Here is a 25,047-nt window from a genome sequence, read left to right as displayed (position 1 = left end):
GAGAGAAGGGAAGGGAAGAGAAACTCTATTTGGATATTAAAGAAGAAAGTTGAAACCTTCTTTTAATTTTTTTGGATTAAGAAGAATATAATAGTCATTTGACAAGAATAATTTCTCTTCTCTTCTCTTATGAATCCTATCCAAACAAAAGAAATTTGATTCTTTCTCTTCTCTTCTCTTTCAATCCAAACAGGGTGAAGGGAAAGTAGCCTTCTCTTCCCTTCCCTTCTCTTCCCTTCCCTCAATCCGAACACAGTCAAAATCAAGAAAATGCATGGATATTTTAACTTAAATCAGATTCGAGAATTGAATCAGATTCAAGAAAAGTTAGTACTAAATTTCAAATCTGATTTTCAGTTCTTAACTTGAATCAAAAATCAGAATTGTGAGGTCGGTGCAAGTGAGTTTCAAGTCATGGAGATAATTTAATGTGTTTCTTTACTAAAATAAATAGAGAAATGGTCCATTTATTTATAGTAAAAAGGTTTTTCATGAATTTATTATTTACTGATGTGCTTTCATAATAGGCATAATCTTATAGAATAGGTTTCAATCAAAAATCAGAATAGGTTTCATAATAGGTTTTTCATCACTTAAAAGTTACATTTAGGCAAAGTTAATATTGGATTACTATTTCACGTATATTCCCATTTTTCAAATTAACTCACATTAAATGACCATTGGAATCTGACATACTCATCAGTTTCTTGATCCACAGTGGATCCCTACCGTTCCAAACGTGCTGGTGGGGACCAAACTTGCCAAGGTTCAATCAAATCCAATTTCAAAACTGATTGCATCGAAATAATAATAATAACAATTTTAAACATGGGAACAAACATATACCATGATGTTGGGTTTCCATTGATTAATTTCATTGGTTACCTCTACAATAGAGATGCCTCAAGCAAATTATCTTACTTGGAATTTTCATGGTGCACCATACTATGTAGACTTCTTATCCACTCTACATGCATCTATCAATAATTTTGATTTATACTTTTGGTAAGTTGTTGGATTTTAATGTAAATTTTCTTAAGTTGGAAGTGGATTTACTTAAAAACAAGCAGGTATGCTTGATTGCATGAAAAGTGACTTTCCATGGAATTTGAAATCCATGGAAAAATTATGATGAAAAATAGGTAAGGTTGAAAAATCAAATTCTATTGTTTGATTTTTACTTGGATAAAATCAGGAGAAAATTAAATGAGAAAAAAGAAAAAGAATGAGAGGAGGAGAAGGAGAAAGAAATATGAGAGAAGGGGAAGAGGAAGAAGATAAGTGGCTGTGGCGATGGCGGTGGTGGTGATAGCGACGGTGGCGGTAGTGGTGATAGCGGCGGTGGCGGTAGTGGTAGTGGCGATGACAATGGCGACGGAGGTAAGTGAGAAAGAAGATGTGGGGAGAACATGGTGGTGAAAGTGGTGACGGAGGTGAGAGATGGAGAAGGAGAAAAAGAGAGAGAGAGAGGAAATGTGGTCAGAGATGGTGATGACAGTGACGACGACAACGACGATGGTGATGGTGACGATGGTGAGGTTAGTGTAATGGTGATGATGGTAGTGAAGAAGAAGATATGAGTGTGAAAAAATTGGAGATGAAAAATATGGGTGGGAAGTGAAATCCACCCATATTTTTCATCTCCAATTTTTTCACACTCATATCTTCTTCTTCACTACCATCACCACCATTACACTAACCTCACCATCGTCACCATCACCATCGTCGTTGTCGTCGTCACTGTCATCACCATCTCTGACCACATTTCCTCTCTCTCTCTCTTCTTCTCCTTCTCCATCTCCATCCCTCACCTCCGTCACCACCTCCACCACCATGTTCTCCCCTCATCTTCTTCCTCACTTACCTCTGTCGCCATCGTCACCGCTACCACCACCGTCACCACCGCCGCTATCACCACCACCGCCACCGTCGCTATCATCACCACCGCCACCACCACCGTCGCTACCATCGCCACCGCCACTTATCTTCTTCCTCTCCCCCTTCTCTCATCTTTCTTTCTCCTCCTCTTCTCCTTCTTTTTTTTTTTCTCATTTAATTTTCCCATGATTTTATCCAAGTAAAATCAAACAATAGAATTTGATTTTTCAACCCTACCTATTTTCCATCACAATTTTTTCATGGATTTCAAATTCCAAGGAAAGTCACTTTCCATGCAATCAAACATACCCTAAGTGTAGTAGATATGTGGAAAAATTAAGAAAGATAAGATTATTAATGAAAACATTTGGAAAACATAGTTGTAGTTATAGGTCCTAGGAGCCAAGAGGAAGACCTAAAAAAAACGGATAATTCAAAAAAAAAAAAAAAATTACTATGAAATGTATCATAGTTCATAATTTTAAAAAAAAAACTCCAAGTTATATGTTATGCTTTCTATTTATATATTTCTCATAGTATGGCATAAAAGGATTTATATTGCCAACTCTGATATCTAGGATAAGGTGTTGATGATTATTATTGTAGTCAGTATTCTATTTTGTAGAAATGTTTCATGTCCTTTACTTTTCCTATCAGCATAAGAGCAATCTTAGAGATACCTCTCGGACAGATGTCTGAGTAATTTCCTGAAGTAAATACCACAGGTCAAGTCCTGCAAAGACTCCCCAAGAATCTGATATTAATAGCAAATTCACTTTATAAACTAAAACTACCAAATCAAATTGAATTATTTTTATATATACTAAAACTAACAAATCAAATCGAATTATTTTTATCAAATTTAAACCAAGAAAGAACCAAATCATCAAAATCAATATTCGAATATTAATAACTCAAAGAAACATATGGTACTCCTTGCTACCGATATTATGTCTTATAAACCCCCCACATCTTTCCTTCTTTCACTTACGATTTCCTTAATCAAATAAAACCCCAAATCTATTAAATTGCATCACCACATTTCAAAATCCAAAACCAAAGAAATAAAATAAAAACATAAAAAATAACAATGGATATTTATATCAATTGCCAACCAGAGATAAAATGAGAACGACCAAACAATCTTTTAACCATAGTAGATGATAAAGCCCCCAATCTCACAATGTTTGGATGCTTAACCCTTCCAATTGCTTGTAGCAAATTCCTTCTCCCAATTGGAACCCTATCACCCATTAGACAATTTTAACAAAAATAATAACAGCAAAAAAAAAAAAAAAAATCTTAAAATAGATAATTTAGAACAAGTGATTTTTCTTTTCCATGTAATGCACCCACAAAATCAAAGAAACAACTTATTAAAATTAAAAACTAAAACTAAAAGAAATACATCTTGAGTAAATAAGAATTTGCTGAGTTGAATTGTAGTAAATGCATTTAACAAGACCCTATTTTGATTATTTTATCTATATATAAAATAACTTAGAATGCTACTGTAAATTACAAAAGAAATCATTATAATTAGATTTTTGTATAAAAATTTTAAATAATCCTAAATCATTTAGAATATGTATAAATCCTAAATTTTGAAAAACACATGGATTTGCACATGTTATTTAGAGTGGATTGGAAAGTGATGCTCAGTGGAAGGAGAAGTCGTTTATTTGTGATAAAGCTCACGGCAGAGATTTCTCTCTGCCACTGCCCAAAACACTGTCCAAAATCATCATCGCATCAAATCGTCTCCTCCAATAATCAAAATATCAACCGCCATATATAAAATAAATCAATTAAAATATTTATAAATAAAGAACAGATTAGGCTTCAGTGTGTGTAACAAGCAGATCATTGACGAATGTCTCACTGAAATCCGCTAAGATAATTAAAATTATCATCATAAGCCCTTTGATCTGTTCTGCAACAAGTAATTGAACGAATGAGGGGTGGGTGGGTGGGTGGGTAAATAAAAGTAAAATACAAATAAAAATATAATTCTCTACTCGAAACGACGAGGAGAAAAGAAATATAGAGAAGACCTCACCTTTTTCTAGGGTTCTAAGTATGATCTCTTTCTTCAAGTCTTTGGTATTTAAAGAGAGACCATACTAGGGTTAGGGTTTCGGAGACCGCAAGATTTGAAAGATAAAGCCCTCAATTACTAAAGTACCCTCAAAGCATTTAAAACGGAAGATTCATGAACCAATGTATGAATTTAAAACAGAACTTATATTATCACCACAACTTTTACTCATTACAGCCCAATTAAAATAAGAAGGAATAAGTGAATGGATATTTCTCCAAACACGCACAACTTATGTCAAAACTCCAATATCACTGATGTAAGAATCAGAAATATTTGATCCTTAGGATTACAAAAGATAACATTACAATCTATTATGATAAGAATTTGATTTAATAAATCACTCTGAACATGTAATAGCATAATATGATATAAAGCAATTAACAATCAAATAAAATATACATAAGAACAATCTTAGAGATACCTCTCGAACGGATGTCCAGTAATATCCTGATGTAAATACCATAGGTCGAGTCCTACAAAGACTGTCAAAGAATCTGATATGAATACCAACTCCACTTCATAAACAAAAATTACTAGATCAAATTGAATTATTTTTATGAAATTTAAACCAAGAAATACCCAAGCAGTAGCTCCTCTGCTACAGATATTTATGTCTTATAATCCCCCACATCATTCCTTCTTTCACTTACGATTTCCCTAATCCAATAAAATCACAAATCTAGTAAATTGTATAACCAAATTTCAAAATCTGAAACCAAAAGAATAAAATAAAAACATAAAAAACAACAATGGATATTTATATCAATTGCCAACCAGAGATAAAATGAGACCAACCAAACAATCTTTTAACCATAGTAGATAAGCCCCCAATCTCACAGTGTTCAGTTGCTTAACCCTTCCAAGTGCTTGTATCTTGTTCGCAAATTCCTTCCCCCAATTGGAACTCCATTACCCATTAGACAATTTGAAAAAAATAATAATAACAATGAAAGAAAAGATCTTAAAATAGATAATTTAGAACAAGATGTTTTTCTTTTCCATGTAATGCACCTATAAAATCAGAGAAACAACTTTGTGCTTCTGTATCATGGGACTACACCATGCATTCTTGTTAAATTCAAAACAAAAACTTAAAAAATACATCTTGACTAAATAAGAATTTGTCGAGTAGAATTGTAGTAAATGCACTTAACAAGACCCCATTTTTATTGCTTTATCTATAAAATAACTTTGAATACTACTTTAAATTATAAAAGAAATCTTTATGATACAAAAAAAATATGATATATAATTAGATTTTTATAAAAAAATTTAAATAATCCTATATCATTTCGAATGTGTATAAATCCTAAATTTAGAAAAACATATGGATTTGCACATGCAACTTACTGCAAAATAAAGTTATGACATTAAAAGCTTAGATTATAAATTTTTACAATTAATTACATCTATGCCTCTTCAAGAAGAAATCTAAAAGTGTAGTAATTTTGTTTTTAAGTATGGAATCACTTAATCTTAAAACAATCTCTAAAAATCTAAATCTTATTAGAAATATTTCAAATCAATTGCTTAATTCAAATGAAATAAAACAATTTTGTCTAGCCAGAACACTATTTAAACTGCATACAGAGTAGTAGGCCCAAGGTGAATCATATTGACAATTTCGGATTGATGTTCAATCCAATGGTTAGAAGAAATCATCAATCAACTTAAATCCTAGAATGCCACATAACAGTTTTACAATGGATTGGAAAGTGATGCTCAGTGGAAGGACAAGTCGTTTATTAGTAATAAAGCTCACAGAAGAGATTTCTCTCTGCCATTGCCCTGTCCAAAATCATTATCGCATCAAATCATCTCTTCCAATAATCCAAAAATCAACCGCAACATATAAAATAAATCAATTAAAATATTTATAAATAAAGAAACCCACCCTAAAGAGATCACATATATAAAAATAAATAACAGATTAGGCTTTAGTATGTGTAATAATCAGATCATGGACGAATGTCTCACTGAAATCCGCTAAGATAATAAAAATTATCATCATAAGCACTTTGATGTGTTCTACAACAAGTAAGTATAGAAGAACGATTAATCAAATTGGATGAATGAAGGGTGGGTGGGTAAATAAAAATAGAAAGAAATAAAAATATAATTCTCTACTCGAAACAAAGAGGAGAAAAGAAATATAGAAGACCTCACCTTTTTCTAGGGATCTAAGTATGATCTCTTTCATCGAGTCTTTGGTATTTATTGACAAACAATAGGGTGAGGGTTTCGGAGACCACAAGATTGATAACATAAGTACTCAATTACTAAATGATGTAGGACATCTACAATCTTAGTTAGAGCTTTACTAGGATTTCTATTTTTATTTCTACTTCTAATAGGATTTCTATTTCATAGTTATGTTAGGAATTCAATTTTTTGTTAGTTTCTAATTTGTTTTTATTATTTAGACTATAATTAGAAGTGCGTAGAAGTCTCCAATTTGAGTTTTAATAGGATTAGAGAGTTAGAATTATGTTAAAGATAGGTTATGAATATTAATTTTTAGTATTTTAGTAGAATTACAAGTTGTTATGATGGAGAGTTCCAAATCTGAAAATCAATCAATCAATAATCAATTCAATTATCTTTTCTCTTTTAATTACTTTTTAGTTTTATGCTTATTTTTCTTTTAAACTATTACTTGTTTATCAATTGAATCTATTGATTAAAATTGATTTTGAGTGTTCCATTGAACACAATCTACTGAATCTATTGATTCACACGATTCCGCTATTTCAAGTGGTATCAGAACTCTTGCTACTATCCACAAAAGATGGATGGTGAAAGTGATTTTATCATAAAATCTTATCTAAAATTGAATTGGAAGTCCAATTTGAGAAGTTTGAAAAAAGAATCACCAATAAAATTATGGCTATGTTGGAGTCCTGTGTTCAAGGCATGGTTCTCAATACCATTGAGAAGGAGAAAGGTAAGAAACCTTTTGAAAATGAAGATCTAAAGGATTCTCGTCATTCTTCCTACAATTCCCCTCATAATTCAGCTTGTAGAAACTTTTTTAAAAATGTCGAATTCCCTCAAAACTAAAACCTTACCCATAATTTTGATTTTGTCCAAACCGTGTTACTTCCCACACCTCATATCACCCTCCCTTAACCTTATAACCATATCGCATCACTCCTATACCCTCAAAATAAAATCCCTCACTCTCCAGCAGTCACATATTCGCTCCCACAAAATGTTTCTCCTAACCGTCAAACCCCATCAAATAACTTCAATGACCCTTTGACAATCATAACAGCCCCATATATAGATTACATAGATGAATTGAATCCTTATACTACCCCTCCCCCAACTAAACATCCCTATTTTGATCATAATAGATTTCTCCATAATCCTTCCCTTACTCACCCACTTTTATATTGCAAAACTAATGCAAGACGGAGCCATATCACCCACCCACAAATTAGCCCTTCCATGATTTTGAAGAGATTGAACGCGTGTTCATGCATAACGTATCGCCACATCCTCGTAACAATGGCAACAAGAGTGATCTTTTGACTATAGGCTTAAGGCGGATATTCTTACCTTTAATGGGCTCTTGTACATTGAAGACTTTCTTGATTAGATCTCCAATGTTGAATGATTCTTCGAGTAAAGAGAAATTTCAAAGGATAAGAAGGTCAAACTTGTGGCTTCTAAGCTAACGAGGATAGCCTCCTCTTTATGGGACCATCTCCAACGAGATCGACTACGTCAAGGTTTTCGACAAATTCAATCATGGCCAGCTATAAAGCAATTGCTTAAGCAATAATACTTACCACCAGATTACATCCAAACCTTTTTTATCAACCTAAAAAATTATAGTCAAGGGTTTCAAAGTGTACAAGAATATGTTGATGACTTCTCTTGTCTTCTTTCAAGAAATGAACTTCAAGAGAATGAAGACCAAACTATTGGCGTTTCATCAATGGGTTGAATAGAAGAATTCAAAGAAATTGGCCACATATCAATACACAAGCTTGCACACAGCCATAAACAATGCCCTAAAGTTAGAATCCTTTATGTTTGATTCTCATACTTCTTCTCGTCCTTCTTATACCAATAATTAGAGGTCTAATTATCCACAATTTGTCCTCCCATCTCATCAACCTTATCCATCCCACAATCAATCTCATTATGATAATAACCACCATACTTCCACCTCTCAAACTCCACCTCGACATCCTAAACCCCACCAACCTAATCCCTATGCACACCCAAAGAAAATTAAGTGTTTTAAGTGCAGAAAAATGGGACATACCCCCGAAGTGTGCTAGAGCAATCACACATTAGTAACCGAGGCTGATTATGAAAATAACGAAGATGACACCTATGTTGATAATGATGAGACTATCTTCTTTGAGGCTTATGAGAAGGACGAAGGTGAACATCTAAGTTGTGTTATTCGCAACTTATTATCAGTACAATATGTTACTTTTTCAACTCTACATAGTCTTTTATAAACTACATGCAAGGTACGAGGCAAGTTGTGCTAATTGATTTTAGATAATAGAAGTTCAGAAAATATAATTTCAAACTACATGGTTGATGTACTCAAGCTATCCACTACGCAACACCCTATACCTTATTTTATAGGTTGGGTAGATGATGAATGCAAGAAGAATGTGTCAAGTCAATGCTCTATTTCTTTTAACATTAGCCAATATAAGGATGATGTTATTTGTGACATTGTCCTAATGAGAACATGCCACATCCTCTTAGGAAGACCTTGGCTTCATAATAATGATGTCACCTACCGAGGTAAAGCCAATACCTATTATTTTATGCATAATGGTATCAAAGTGATCCTACATCCTTCCTATGCCAAGCCCAAGGCTTCCCACCTAGTCAAGTAGAAAAGAACAAGTTTTCTTTCTTCTAACATCAATGAGGACTTAAAGGAATCAAGCCAAGTGTTCACCGTAGTGGTACAACCTTCCAATCGGGACCCTCTTACTCAACTTCCTCCTCAAGTGCAACCTCTCCTTGAAGAATTTTCTTGTGTTCTTCCTTCGGACTTACTAGATTCATTATCTCACATTAGAAATATACAACACCACATCGATTTGGTGCTCGGTGCAAGTATCCAAAATCTGACCCATCATAAGATGAGTCCAAAAGAGCATGACATATTAAAGGAACAAGTGGAAGACTTACTTTCCAAAGGTCTCATTCAATCAAGTCTTAGTCCATGTGCGATTTCGGCCTTATTGGTACCTAAGAATGATGGTACATGGAGAATGTATATTGATAGTCATGCAATGAACAAAATAACTATAAGGTATCGATTTCCGATTCCAAGACTTGATGACATGTTCGACATGCTAACGGATTCAACCATCTTCTCCAAATTCGACTTGAAAAATAGCTACCATCAAATATGGATTTGACCTGGAGACGAATGGAAAATGACCTTTAAGACCAAGGATGGCTTGTATGAATTCACTAATTATGTCATTTGGTTTATCAAATGCACCTAGCACTTTTATGCGTCTCATGAACCAAGTACTACAACCTTTCATTGGTAAGTTCATTGTGGTCTATTTTGATGATATTTTAATCTACTCAAAATGTGATTCAGAGCTCCTTCTGCATCTACAGATTATTTTTGAGGCTCTTCAAGCCAACTATCTTTATATCAATTTGAAGAAATGCCAATTTTTCACATCTTTGGTACTTTTTTGGGGTTACATAGTTTCCAAAGAGGGCATACACGTGGATGAAACTAAAATTGCAATTATAAGAGATTGACCTTCTCCAAAATCAGCCTCCAAAGCTCGAAGTTTTCATGGGTTAGGATCCTTCTATCATCATTTTATCAAGGACTTTAGCTCTATCTTAGTACATTTAACCGACACGTGGATGAACAAAAAATTTACTTGGACCGATGATATTGGAGCTAGCTTTCATCTCGTAAAGGTTAAACTTACTTCCACACCTATTTTAGCACTTCCTTATTTTGAAAAATTATTTGAAGTCCATTGTGATGCTTCCATACATAGAGTAGGAGCTCTTTTGTCTCAAGATAGAAAGCCTATTGAATTCCTTAGTGAGAAGCTAATGGAGACAAGGCAAAAATGAAGTACATATGAACTCGAATTCTATGTCGTTATTCGTGCTCTTAGAAAGTGGAGGCATTACTTGATCCAAATGAATTTGTGCTCTATTTGGACCATTTAGGCCTTGAAATTCATCCAAAATCAAAGTCCAACCAGTCGCATGCATTCTTCATAGGCCACCTTGCTTCAGGAGTTCAACTTCACAATTTAACACAAATCTGGCCTCAACAATAAAGTTGCTGACATATTAAGTCGTAGTCCTTCTTATGCCTCGCAAAATAAAGATTATTTGCTTATTATTATAAGGAGCAATATGATAAGCTTCAACTTCCTCAAAGAACTCTTCATTGACAACCCAGAATTCCAAGTTATGTGGGAAAAATGCAACTTGGGACAACAAGGTACTTCAGACTTTGTGGTTCAAAATGAGTTCCTCTTCAAAGGAACAAGGTTATGCATTCCCAATGGTTCCATTCGTGAGCATCTTATTAAAGAGTTACATGATGGCGGATTCTCAGAACATTTTGGACGGGACAAGACCATTGAACTTGTGAAAGAATGGTATTTTTGAAAGTCCCTCAAGAAAGATGTTGAAGATTTTGTCTGTCGATGTCTCATATGCCAAAAAAGGAAAGGACAACACAAAACACTGATTTGTACACACCTTTTCCAGTCCCTAATGGCCATTGGGAAGATCTTTCAATGAATTTTGTGCTTGGACTACCTCGAACACAATGAAACAATGATTTCACCTTTGTTATTGTTGATTGCTTTTCTAAAATAACACATTTTATCCCTTGCCACAAGACTCGCGATACGGTAAATATAACCAACCTCTTCTTTTGTGAAATTGTACGTCTACATGGCATCCCCAAGATCATTACTTCAGATCATGACTCTAAGTTTTTTAATTGATTTTGAAAAATTTTATGGGCTAGATTGAAAATTAAACTTAAGTTTTCAAACATCGCTCATCCTCAAATAGACGGACAAACAGAAGTTGTGAACCATACTCTTAGCAACTTGATTCGGTGCCTTTTTGGTGACAAATCGAAACAATGGGACTTGACACTTACACAAGCTGAATTCACTTATAATTCAATCCTTAATCGTTCTATGGGCTACACACCATTCCACATAGTCTATTCCAAAGCGCCTAATCATACTTTGGACTTGGTACAACTTCTTTCTCTCCCTATCTCCAATGTGACAGTCAATGATATGATTAAAAACCTTCACCAACTTTACAGACAAGTAAAGAAGAACCTAAAGCTTCTAATGAAAAGTATAAAGCAAATGTTGATAAGCATAGATGATTCAAGAGCTATGAAGAAGGAGACTTGGTCATGGTATATCTTAGTAAAGATCGCTTCCCTACTGGAACTTACAACATAACCAATCAAAAAATAATTAGGCCTCTTCGTATCTTGAAGAAAATAAATGGTAATGCTTATGTAGTGGATTTGCCTGATGATATGCACATATCCTCGACATTCAACGTAAAGGACATCTATTATTATTTTTTGGTGGATGGTTTTTCTATTCCTACACCAAATTCGGGGATGAGTTTTCTCAAAGAAAGGGAGTCTAATGTAGGACATCTACAATCCTAGTTAGAACTTTACTAGGATTTCTATTTTTACTTCTAGTAGGATTTCTATTTCATAGTAATGTTAGGAATACAATTCCTTGTTAGTTTCTAATTTATTTTCAATTCATTTTTATTATTTAGACTATAATTAGAAGTGCTTAAAAATCTTCAATTTAAGTTCTAATAGGATTAGAAAATTAGTATTATATTATAGATAGGTTAAAAATATTAATTTTTAGTATTTTAGTAGGATTACAAGTTGTTATGATGGAGTTATCTATATAAGGAGCTCTAGATCTGAAAATCAATCAATCAATAATCAATTCAATTATCTTTTCTCTTTTAATTACTTTTTAGTTTTATGCTTCTTTTTCTTTTAAGTTATTGCTTGTTTATCAATTGAATCTATTGATTAAAATTAATTTTGAGTGTTCCATTGAACACAAATTATCGAATCTATTGATTCACACGTTTTCGCTATGTCAGATGAGTTGAAGCCTCGAAGTACGCATATTTTGAAAGTTCTATGTGAAAATTCGTCATTTCATGTGTTAATATTCGTCATTTTATGTGAAAAACTTATCATTTTATATGAAATTTTTTATCTTTCTAAGCATGGGATGTCTAAATTTTTTATTGGGGTTCATATTGTTGAAAGATTTAACTTTATTTTCAAATATCACATTTCTCGAGATTTCTAAGTAAGAGTCGAATGTCAAGGGGCATTTTGACTACTTTACAATTCTTTGTAAACTTATCCGTTTTCATTGATTTTATTGTCGTTAGACTCGAAATCACATTCTAAGACTAATGAAGTACTTTTAAGATATTCGAAGGTATGGGACCTATAAGGAGTATTTTCGTCATTTTATCAAATTTTCTAAATTTTAGCGAACCATTTCATTTTATAGTAATATGATTATTTCTAAGTTTCAAAATCGCATTATCCTAATGTTAAGAGGTCTATAGTTTGTTGAAACGTGTAGCGATCTTGACTGTACATACTTTTTATGTCGAGTATAACTGTGCCACTATTTTAAACATACATAATTTCTATGTTGTGTTTTAAAAAAAGAAAGCTTGGGAAAGGAAATAGGAAAGGGCCTCTCACAAACTTTTAGTTCTCTGCATATATTATGCACTCATCATTACAGATCCACAATAATTAAGTGACGAGTTGTCGAATCAAACAGTCTCAAAAATGTGGTGTCTATAAATGCCCTTATTTGGAAGAGGGTGTATATAAACTAGATGATAAATCTATTTGGGAGATAATGCGTCATATGAATGCCAAAGTCAGTAACATTCCATTTTTCAACCTGATTTGGTCATGGCATCTGGATTTTTGTAGGTAAGGTTCTCCCTAGACTAAAAAATTCCAAGTCCTAGAGCATGAGCTATGGTTGATCGAAAATGATAAAAACATTCTAAACCTCAATAAGATCAAAGCAAAATGTAGTGTGTGCTTGTGTAATGCTTTGAGCATTGATCGTATCCTTTAGTATAAACCTTCATCGATTAAAGGTGTCAAGTCCCGGAATATCGAAACTCACACTAACAAAAGATGATAAAACGTCGATAAGACTCGATAAAACTTAAAATTTTTTTTTTTTTGTAAAGAGTGCACATGTGTAGTGAATGCATGTAATGATAAAAGGATATGAACTGAGTCTTAGTTTCTTTGAACAATGGATGGTCAAGCCTCCGTATCTTTGGACTGCAACTTGATGAAGTCTTGAGAAGAAAATGCTTGTGTGTTGATAAATTGGAGTCATGATATTTCAGACTCAGAAAGATTGAAAGAGTCGCGGTATCTTTGGACTCAAAATGATTAAGAGTTACGATATTTTTGAACTCAGAATGATGGGAGTCACGATTTTTTTGAACTCAAAGTATTAGGAGTCATGGTATTGTCAGACTCAAGGTGTTATATGAGCTTCAATAAATCTCACTTGAATACACATTCAAAGGTTCAAAAAGTTGGAGTCTCGTTTCTTGGACTCAAACTCATGAAGGCCACGTTTCTTGGACTAGATTTATTTTAGTCGCGATATTTTTGAACTCAAGATAGAAATCTTAGTGGATTTATATCAAAAAAGTCGGATACCTTAAAGGTCTTATACCAATGAGTTTGATTTTTGAAAATAAATAGAAATCTTAGAGGATTCATACCAAAATTTTCGAAATGTTGAATGCCTTATAGGTCTCATACGAACGAGTTTCTTTTTTTAGAGTCACGAAGTTGTTAGACTTAGATTAATTGGACCTTAATATTAGCTTATCATTCATAGATTCATAACGAGCATTGGGGCTCCTCCAAACTTAAAGACTTTGAGAGTAATTTTTCATTTTGATTATGTGATTAAGAATTGAATTTCTAAATCATGGTGACTGTTTGAAAATGCCCCTAGTTTAAGGGTTGACCTATAACTGGAGCTTGAATACAAAGTTGATGATCTGAATTTGTTCTTGGAAAGCATGGATGAAAGAAAGATAATGGACTCTAACAAATGATAGACAAAAGAATTAACATTCCTTTAAATTTTCAAGATCTTTAAAATTATCATATGCGCAATAAGGAATTGATCATTTTATTCTTTTAAGAAATGCTCGAGCTAGACTTGAAATTTTGATAATGATTGGAATAAAAGATTTTATCCTTCAAATTGGGTCAACAATCTTACCTCCTTTTTTACACACTTTGACAAGTAAATCTACTTTTGAAGATCCTATATGTTTAAGATAGCTTTAAAACCTCTTTCGACTTCAATGTCATCCTATTTGGGCACAAGTTTTTCACTGGAAGATCAATGTTATTGCTCTAACATGTTATGATATTTGTCAACAGTTCTCATGGATTTTTAGTTCAATGAGATACTTCTTTTTAGAATGCCTTAACTTTTTCCTAGGTCGTTTTTTCAAGTTTTTCACTTAGCAACTTTTATTTTTAATAGGATGGTTTTTTTTGCTGAGGTCACTTTTTTAGGTTTTCAATTTACTAGATTTTTCTTATTTATGATTATGCTCTAACGTTCGCTTAAGTCGCCATTTCGAGTTTTCAACTTAGCGAACTTTCTTTTCTCTTGATGACCTTGAAGATTTTAATTCGATGACCTTGGCTCCATAACTAAATCAACTAGTGTTTAGGAGGGCTTACAACAAGGTTTATAAGAAAGGGATGTAAGGCTCAATTTCCCAAAATGCCCTTAGTCTTGTATTCTCTTTTTCTACCAATTCTTTTGATTCTCTTATTTCATAGAATGTTTCTAGTTTGGTATTATTATTTATTTATTTATTTTTATTTTGTTTTTCTGTATTTTTTGACATGAGATTTTCTTTTGAATGACATTAGAGAATAGTTTTGTATTTTTTGTATGAATTCGCCTGAAGTAATTTCTCAGGTTGTTTACACACCCTAATTTTGTTCAGAATCAAGTCAAAACGTAATTTAAAAAAAATCCCACCCTCCCAAGGTTGGTAAGTGTGGTTTAAAAAAAAGACAATTGATTTTTTATATAAGATGTGAAGGGCTAAAGAAAATATTTTTTGGGGTAAAAAATGAAAGATGGTTTGGCCAAAGAAAACCTTCTTAGGCGAAACACTTTGATTTGGCTAAGGTTCTAGGAACCCGATGTCTTGATCGGTTTGTTGAGTTACGTCTCTTTTTGAAGATGAACATAATATCCCCGAGGGGTCTTTGATCTTTATTATCTTTTCATACGAAGACTCAAGTGTGCTTCTTTTTCACAATGTCAAGTTCTTCATATCTTCTTGGAATCATTCAACTCTTAAGAACTTCGAACAATTTTTTTTAAGAGGGAAAAGTATGATGGTTCTTTCTTCAGATGCACCAATCTGATAACCTTGACTTTGAGAATCATCTTCAAATTTATGTCTTAATCAGGTCAGTATTCAGGTGTAACAGGATACAATGTTAATCAATGCATGCTTGCCATATCCTCATAGGACTATATGCGAAGACATTGTCATTGTCAGGTTTCTTAAGTAAGTTTATTGTTTTCTCATGTTCCTTTGGGGACAAGGCGATACCAAATCACCCTTCTTAGGTGTATTTTATAATTCCAATATTTATTAAGTCCGGTCATTGAGCTCAGGACTCTTATTTATATTAGATTTTATGCTTGAATCATTATTACACGTATGATAATTAAAAGACTCCTTTATTTTATTGAAATTAAGAAAAATTTTAATGACAAATACTAACAGACTCAACTAGAGCTAATTGACAAATAAGCATGATTGACATGACTAATTAAATGAAACTAATATGACCGACTGAATGGAAGGTAATGCTACTAACAAGCTAACATGATTAGTTGAATTTAACGACCAACATAACTAAAACAAATCTAGAAACGACTTAAATAGGATTAACTTCAAAGCTGGGACAGTATTCGGATAGATGGACTATGATGCTAGGATCAGTGCCCCCCAGATATTTTTATGATGGATTACTACTTCGTACTCTGATATGAGTCTTTTAGATGCTGAGTGACCCATTGCTTCAACAAACTTTCTATCTTCCAACATTATCTTTGCCATAGACTCATATTGATAAAATGAAGATAGACTATTAGGATCGATTGGGTGAATGAAGGAAAATGAGCTAATTGATTTGAGTTTGACTGAGAAAATTTGATTCAAAGCGAACGGAGGCTGATTTTGATAGGTAGGCAAAGGATTGATAGTAACATTAGGTGCAGTAGAGGCGGTTACAATGACTTTTTTCTTATCAATTAGATTCTTAATAGTATGACACAAAGTTATGCACCTACCAATGTGGTGATCAGGCATTTGATGAAACTCATAAAATAAGTCTTCCTTATGGTTTAAACTCATAAAATAAGTCTTCCTTATGGTTTTGACGAAGGGAATTAGGCAAAGGCCTAGACTATAAAGGTGTGAGAAGACCCTTTCTTCAATATCTTTTGATACGAAGTATTAAACGATATCCCAAGATTAGCAAATTACCTCTACGACCTAGATTATGAAGATTGACTAGCTTGGGTAGATGGTGCTATCAAACTATTGGCTAGTTATACCACATTCCTATTAGGTCTGAAACTATTGGATTTAGATTATGTCAAATTATTAAAAATTCCTAATGAGATCTTATTTTCTACTTGACTTTCAATTTTGAAAAGGATGGAGATACTAAGGCATTAGATACTTGGTATAAGTGGGAGTGAGATTCCTGAAGATGATCTTGACCTATTATTTTTCTTGAGATCGGTCCTACAACTAAGCAACTTTAGCTCTCCATTGGGTGATGAATTTGGTGAAAGTCTCCCATGATTTTTGCTTAGTCATTTCTAGATCTTGTCTTATGAGTTAGATATCTGTGTTGAATAAGTATCGACCGACAAACCGCTTTATCAATTTATGCTATGTTTTAAAATGAGAAGAGTCTAGTGACATGAGCCAACGCAAGGTAGGCCTTGTGAGAGTTTAGCCATCTGTTCGTCACTCAATCCTTGAGCTTACATGATGTCGGTGCATACCTTTACGTGAGTCTTGGGGCATAAAATCCTATCAATCTTATCCATATCTGACATAGTGAATTTCTTTGACAGACAGATGGTTGGATACGACATCATTGCCCTTAATCCAGGGATGAGATTATCTGGGTCCTTGATATTCTTTAATGCAATTTCAACCTGATTTATTCGATAAGCTAAGACAAGGTTGATGGTGTTTTATCTACTTCTCGGTCTTCATTGAGGTCAAATACATCCTCAAGCTCTTCAATTTTATCTTTCTTCTTTTGATCTTTCATGCCATCAATCTATGCCTTAACAGATACAATGATTTGTGTTTAGAAAGATCCCAAAATCTGATTGAGTGTTGTTTCGTCCATTATATATGTTCATTCACAAGGCAACAATAGGTTATTTGGACTTGGCAACAATATTATAGCAAAACAAGTATTTTGACGAACCCAAAGTGGCACAATTGGTGGTTTAGAATGTTTAGGAGCAATTACGACCTGGTTGAGATGAAGTCAGATTAACTGTTGATTTAGAAAGACTGACTCGTAACCATATAATTAAAGATTTAAGATGAATTAGCCCAAAGTTTGGTGATAATCATTGAGTCCAAATGTACTATAAGCCTATAGTGATCATAAGAGTGATGAATATTGATCAGGATCTAACCTTATGCTTGGTCAGGTCGATTGATTAAATCACATGACAACCCTTTTGTTGTAAACTGATCTGAATATTTGAATCCATATCTAATTGGTTTAACTGGTTTAACATTGATCAATTTGATTTATTTGCCAATTAAGCCAAATGTTTTGGTTTAACCGATATATTTCACTAATTTTATATTAGGTTAGATCAATATTATTGGTTTAAATTGAGTAGTATGGACTGGTCAATCCACTTATCTATTGATTAGATTGAAGAGTTGCAACCCAGAGACACCCATAGTTGGTTCGAGTTGTGACCTAGAGGGACCACATGTAGGATTGGATCTCTAAGCTCACAACATGATTGAGATTAGGTTAGGACAAAATTTTGGTCACTTCAGCCTGAAATACCGATATACCTTTCAATTTCACCTAGTAAGATAGTACGTGGTGTTCTACTTTAATATACCCGAAGGTATTAGATTGAAGTTGTAGTGTTCACATGCATCACCCATGTCTTGAGGAACCAGGTTGGCTATGTTCTAATTACAAGGCTATCAAGGGATAGAGAATGATGAAAACCTTAGATATGCATGCAATTGAGTGTGTGTAAAGGGATGGGGTGCACCCGGGGCTTCTTTGTAAATCATGAGCAGCATCACAAAATTAAATAAAAAGAGACAGAAAGAAATAACAAAAAATGTTAACTTAGACTAAGGTCTTCCTGGGTTAGTCCAAAGAAAAGTCAACCAAATTCCCTAGTAGAATCGCCATTTAAAGTGACTTCCATCCATGTGATTGCGGATTAGAGTTTTAGGAATCGCCACTTAATTTAGGGCTAAGAACCATAAAATGACTCCGAATAAAATTTGGATCAGTTTACGATAAAGACAATAGGTAAGGGGTCAAATTACAAGATTCATAGGGTATTAACCAAAGAACCCGCTCGATTGAGAGATCGTCTCTACTACAATCCAAGATTATTTATGGCCAACTAAGGCAAACCTAAAGTCAACTAGGGGACTAAAGTCAAAGTCAATGTCGAAGTCAAATTGAGAAGACCTCGATCAAGGTCAAATATCAAATTGAGATGAACTAAGTCAAAGTCAAAACTAAAGTTGAATAATAAAAAAACTACATCAAAGTTAGTTGAGTCAACTTGTAAATAAGAAATAAAAAATAACTAATGGATAAAAAAATTATTGTGATCAGGCCCTGAATGATTTCCCAGGTTGGCTACATACCCAATTTTCCTTAGGATTAGACCGAACATAGTTCAAAAAAATGCATGATTTGAGAAATTTTGAAAACATTGCCTGAGTCAATGAGTTGACTCAACATCCTTGACTTTTGATAAAAACTGAATTAACCTATTTTTAAAAATATTTTCTTTGGAGATTTTGAATCATAAATTGAAAACAATTGGCAAGTTGAATAACCAAATTTTATTTTTCTTTTTTTGAACATTTTTTACTCGATTACAAAAAAGGAAAAATTACCTTGAAGTTCGATTGCTGGATTCCTTCAAAACTTTCAGAGTGAGTTGTTTGAGTATGAAAACTAAGTATTATGGGGGTTGCTATGTGTGAAAGTTGAAGATGAAGATTATGGTTGGGTTAAGATAAAGAAGAAAAGAAAAATAGAAGAAGAAGTGCACTGTTGGTGTGTTAAAGCACAACCTCAAATTTTTGCTCGTATTCTCGAATAAATCTGTATCAGTTGAAAATGAGTTAGAAGGCGTGCAATATATTGTTGGAAAGTTTTGAGTCTAGTTTTTAGTGCAAAAGTGGTTCGTGAGTCAGATTTTTCTAGAAGGAGATATTTGTGTTTAACTAGGAGGGTGTCAAAGTACAACCTCATATTTTTCTTTAACTTCTCGGATAAATCTATATCAATTGGAAAAGTGTGAGAAGTCGTGTGATGTACAGTTAGAAAACTTCGTGAGTCTAGTTTATAAGGTAAAAATAGGCTCGACGAATCTTCTAGGGAGAGATATTTGCATTTACCTAGGAGGGTATCAGATTGAAAGTAGAGATAATATTGTTGAAACGTGAGTGAACTTCGTGAGGTTCTTGGGAAGAAAAAAATAAGGATGGGGAGTGAGTTGTTGGAAATGTTTTAAGAGGATGAAGGTCTGGTCAGCGGTGTTAATGGAGGTATGGGCTGCTGTTATAATAGAGGACGAAGGAAGTAATGGTGATAGTGAATTGGAAGAGAATGGAGTAATGGATAATACGACTAAGCTGAGATGAGGTCGAGGTACGTAGCTTTCTCTTATTTCTCTTCTCCTTCTTCTATCTTTTTCTTTTCTCCAAAATTTTCTCTCCTCCCTTCTCTGCATTTTTTCATTTTTGGTCAACCTCCTGGATTTGGGAAGTAGTGGCTTGTTCTATAGAGCAAGAATCCACGATGACTGTTCTTGTCTGGCCAAACCATAGTAGAGGTATAAGATCAAGTCCAAATCAGACTCTCTCCCCTCTCACGATTTTATTTCAACCGAACTATTACAAACGCATGAAATTTTCTTTGAATTAGAAATACAGGTGTAATGATCCCATGCATCTCGGTATACCTTGCAACGCATTCCACTCTAATTTTATTGGTTGAAAGAATTATTTTGAATTTAAAAAAAATGATTGGCCAATTAAGAGATTAAATGGTTTGATCGATGAATTTTTAGATTTTTAAAATTTTAGAAATTTAATTGGATGAATTGGTAATTCAATTTGTGATATTTAATCGATCGATTTATGATTGATTTTAAGATCGATTGGTTATAATTATTTGATTGAATTGGAAGTTGGTTCGATTGGATTGCTGATCGGGCATTGAGACTCATTAATTGATTATAAATTATTTTGCTTTGATTTTTAAAATCTAATGTTTTAATTTGTTAATTGGTTCGACATATATAACTCAATTAACTCGTTCAAGGTTCAAATATCTTTAGGATTCCAATGCATCGAGTATTTTATTCTTTTTAATTTAAATTTCAAATTTATTCTTCGACTTTGAAATTTTTATTTCAAGTTTAAAATTTCAATATTTCAATTTATTAGTTTATTTTCTTTTGAATTTTGATTTAAAACTTTTTTATTTTATGTTAAAGTTTGTTGTAATTTCATGTGATATTTCTATATAAAAATTCATCAATTTATGTATTGATATTCGTCATTTTATGTGAAAAATTTATCATTTTACGTAAAAAATTTGATTTTCTTAAGAATAGGATCTCTAAATTTTTTATTGGAGTGCGTATTGTCAAAAGATTTAACTTTAGGATCAAAAGTCACATTTCTCGAGGTTTTTAAAAGTCAAGTATCAAGGGGCATTTTGGCCATTTTTGTAATTATTTGTAAATCTATCCATTTTCATTGATTTTAGTATCGTTAAAATCACATTCCAAGACTAATGAAAGTACTTTTTAGGTATTTGAAGGTGTGGGACCCACGAGGGATATTTTCATTATTTTGTTAAAATTTCTAAATTTTGGTGAATGATTTTGTTTGGTTGCAATATGATTTTTTTTTTTTAAATTTCAAAGTTGGATTCACCTAGAGTTACGAGGTCTATAGGTCGTTGAAAAATACAGTGAGCTTGAGCTAGTACTTTCTATGTTAGATATAAATGTGCGACGATTCGAAGTATGCATAATTTATATCGTTGTTCCGAAAAAAAGAGTATGGGGAAGGATTGGGAAAGGAAATAGGAAATGGCCTCTCACAAGCTTTCGATTCTTCTCATGTATTATGTGCTCATCACTATAGATCCACAACAATTGGATGACGAGTTGTCGAATCAAGCAGTCGCAAAAATGGGGTGTCTAAACACTACCAATCCTAGTGCTAGAAGCATCACAATCTATGATAAAAGGCTATGAAAAATTAGATAGTGCTGAAATGGGGGTCTTAGTCATTGTTTCTTTTGAAGTTATTCTTCGAAGTATCTTCAGCTCAATAAAACACATCCTTTTTTAGTAAGGCAATTAATGGATTGCTTATATTTCCATAGTATGCTATGAATTTTTGTTATATCCTGTTAAACCGAGAAAGTCTCATAATTATTAGAGGTTGTGTGGTTCTAGTTAGTCTACCATGCATGAGATTTTATTTGGATTAGCCCTCATGCCATTTTTGTCTATTATGTGACCCAAATATTCTATACTCGTGTTTCTAAAAGTACATTTGAAGCGTATTGCAAAAAACTTTTGTTGCCACAGAAGTTTGAAAGTGATGCTTACATGTTGCAAATGAATGTTCCAATCAGTGTTATAAATGAAGATGTCATAAAAAAAACTAAGATGAACTTGTGCAAATAGTTGTGGAAAATATCATTCATCAAGCATTGGAAGGTTGATGGTGTATTGGTGAGGCCAAAGGGCATAACTAGGAACTCATAATGCCCTTTATGCGTCCAAAACACTGTTTTAGGAATGCCCTTGTCTCATACTCTAATTCGATAATACCCCAAATGGAGATCTAATTTTGTTAAAAATCAAGACCCGTACAATTCATCCAATAACATTCATCTACCAGGAATGAAGTAATTATCTGAAACCGCCCTCGACAAAATCTGACGTAGAAAGTACATATCCCAATATTTTTGGGTGTTGCCACCTAATTTAGATTTAGAAACCATAAAATGACTCTAAATGAAATTCGGGCCAGTCTACGCTAAAGACAATGGGTAAAGGGGTCAGATTATAGGTTTCAGAAAATGTTAGGCATCAAACCCGTTCGATCGGTTTGTACTACGATCCTATGGTCACTGGGATGAGATTAAAGTCAAACTAGGGCTAAAAGTCAAACCTAAAGTTAACTAAAGAAACTAAGGTCAAAGTTAAATTGAGGAGACCTAAGTCAAAGTCAAAGCTATCTATTCTATGGTTATCATAAAATTATAAAAAGTCACCGAGTTGACTCTTGATAAACTAAAAATAAATAAATTAATAGGTAAAAAGAATTTGTTGTGGTCAGCCCTGAAGTGACTTCCCAGGTTCCCTATGTACCACAGATTGCTTTTGGGATAAGGTTGAATGTAGATAAAAAAAGATGCGCAATTTGATGAGATTTTGAAAAAATTGCTAAACTCAATGAATTGACTCGGTATTTTATAATTTGGTGAAAATCGATTTAGATCACCAATTTTTTTTAAAAACTCTAAGACATGATTTATCGAAAAAGAGAGTTAACTCGTTGAGTTAAAAAAAAATTTTGTATCAAATCGACTTGACAAAAATAAGGAAACTTAAAAAGACTCGACTAACCATAAAGAAGCAATGATCCAATTGTTAGGATCCATTCAAAAAAGGTCAAGTTGGATGCTTTTGCACAAGGTTTGAGGTGTAAAGTTGCAATGGCTAGGAACTAGGCCAAAGCTCTTTGAGGTAGGCACGTAGTCGAAAATTTTGTGGTGAGAGCACTTTGGATGTGGTGTTGTATGGGTTAATAAAAAACATGAAGCCTAGAGAGGGTTGTTGGTATAATGAGGTTTGTAATGGCTGTGGTCTAGTGTAAAACCAAGAGTCTATAAGGGCTGTTGGCTGCAATCGAGTACTAGTGTGGTATTGATGGTTATTAGAAACAAAGTAAAGAAGAGAATGAAAGAGAGGTTTTAATACTACTTTATATGGTAGAAAATGTGTGGTTTGTTTAGAAGGTTGAAACAAAGTTAAATGAAGAAGGAATTCTGGGGTTGCAAAATGAAAGTAGCAGGGGCTTCTGTAGGCTATTCTATGGGTATAAAAACAAAGTAGGTTTGAGAGAGGGGAAGGGCTCCAGTGTCTATGAGGGCTAAGATGAAGGTGGTGAAGATGTGGGTCGTCTATGGGAAGAAAGGGATGTGATGTGGTTTTTGTTGGGTATTAAAAAAAAATGAAGAAGAAAAGAAGGGATTGGTCTGGGTGTTAATGCGGAGAGTTAGGATTCTAGTTTTTAATGGAGTGGAGAAGAAGGTGAGATGAAGTAGTTGAGAATGGACCTTAATGGATACTGGACAAAGATGATGGTGGTGCGGCTGAGAATGAAGGTGACTCTTCTTATAATTCTTTTATCTTTTTTTCTTTGAATTTTTCTACAATTATTTTCTACATTTTTTTTAGTTATTTCCTCTGGATTTTTTCACTGGTTTTTCCCCTCATCTTTGTATGTATGCACCCTATTTCTTTTCTAGAAGTATTCATAAAAGATATACGTTGATTTAAACTCTGCCTCACTTTATTCATTTCGTGATTTTATGTGGGAAAAAGAGTGGAGAGATTGAGTCCTTCATGGACTCTCTCTCCCTTTATCTTACGATTTTTAATTGGATGAACACATGAAGATTCCTCTTCTCAATTTGATTGGGATATTGGGGGAGTGATCCCATGCATTTGGCTTGGACCTTTCAATGTACTCCCCTCAATTTAATTGGTTGGAATTTCTCCCTTTCAATTTGATTGATTGATTTTCAATTTTATAATGATTTTAATTTGTCTTAATTTGCTTGATCGATTTATTTTAATCGTAGGTTGCATTGAAGGACAATGGTTTGTTTAAATTATTTTAAAATTTTAAATGATCTGATTGATTGGTTTATTTGGTTAGTGATTGAAATTTATTAGGTTAGTGTAATTGGCTTGATCAGTTAGTTTATTTATTTAAGATTTAATTGGATCAAAGGATTCCGTTTAAGGTTAATTGAGATTCGAAATTTGGTTTGATTTCTACGATTGACTAGAAAAATTAAATTTGTGGGTTAAGGTTGATCAATGATTGGTTTAAAGTTTTTAAATCATAATTGTTTGATTTAAATTTTTACTCAAAGTCGATGATCGATTTAATTATTTTAGAGTTGATGGATAAAATTTTATCATTTTCATATGATCGAGGATTGGCGTGCTACGTGGAAAATTTGTCATTTTATGAGAGTGATTGTCAATTCATGTGATGAATATCATTATTTCATGTTTAAATTTCTCATAATTTTATGTGAAAATTCTACGTGAAAATTTGTTATTTTATGTTGCGAAATTCATCATTTCATTTGAGAAAGTTGTCATTTCATGTTAAAATTTGTTATCTTCTTAAACACAAGATAAATCTTATTGATTCATGTAAGTATCATTGATAGGTTATTTTTTTAGTCATAGAGTCATGTTTTCCAAAGATTCAAGGTTTCTAAGTAGGAGTTAAACATTAGGAGGGCATTTTGGTTATTTTTTTTGTAATTTTTAGTAAACTTCTCTTTTTTCTCAAATTTTAGTCACATT

The 25,047-nt window shown here is 33.1% G+C and overlaps 1 long non-coding RNA gene and 4 other non-coding genes across 6 annotated transcripts; all 5 read right to left on the bottom strand.

The window, feature by feature from the left end:
- Positions 1-2,214: 2,214 nt before the first annotated feature.
- LOC147388089 (uncharacterized) lies at positions 2,215-4,061 on the bottom strand. 2 transcript variants are annotated; one of them, XR_015171113.1, is made up of 2 exons: positions 3,938-4,061; positions 2,215-3,811 (listed from the first exon to the last, which is right to left on the bottom strand). It is a non-coding gene; the product is annotated as an uncharacterized LOC147388089 (long non-coding RNA). The 2 variants fall into 2 exon arrangements; XR_015171114.1 differs by having other exon boundaries at positions 2,215-3,806.
- Positions 3,532-3,632, bottom strand: LOC147388091 (small nucleolar RNA Z152/R70/R12). Its single transcript, XR_015171634.1, has one exon. It is a non-coding gene; the product is annotated as a small nucleolar RNA Z152/R70/R12 (small nucleolar RNA).
- LOC147388090 (small nucleolar RNA R11/Z151) lies at positions 3,716-3,800 on the bottom strand. The gene has a single exon (XR_015171642.1). It is a non-coding gene; the product is annotated as a small nucleolar RNA R11/Z151 (small nucleolar RNA).
- A 1,635-nt stretch (positions 4,062-5,696) lies between the features above and the next one.
- LOC147388088 (small nucleolar RNA Z152/R70/R12) lies at positions 5,697-5,798 on the bottom strand. Its single transcript, XR_015171635.1, has one exon. It is a non-coding gene; the product is annotated as a small nucleolar RNA Z152/R70/R12 (small nucleolar RNA).
- Positions 5,799-5,911: 113 nt separating this feature from the next.
- Positions 5,912-5,996, bottom strand: LOC147388087 (small nucleolar RNA R11/Z151). Its single transcript, XR_015171643.1, has one exon. It is a non-coding gene; the product is annotated as a small nucleolar RNA R11/Z151 (small nucleolar RNA).
- Positions 5,997-25,047: the final 19,051 nt, after the last annotated feature.

The sequence above is a fragment of the Akebia trifoliata genome, chromosome 13 (genome assembly GCF_017979445.1).
Source record: "Akebia trifoliata isolate Shusen 1 chromosome 13, ASM1797944v1, whole genome shotgun sequence".
In the NCBI taxonomy this organism is placed as follows: domain Eukaryota; kingdom Viridiplantae; phylum Streptophyta; class Magnoliopsida; order Ranunculales; family Lardizabalaceae; genus Akebia; species Akebia trifoliata.
The sequence above is the reverse complement of the archived record's forward strand: the minus strand, read 5'-3'. Positions and strand labels throughout refer to the sequence as shown.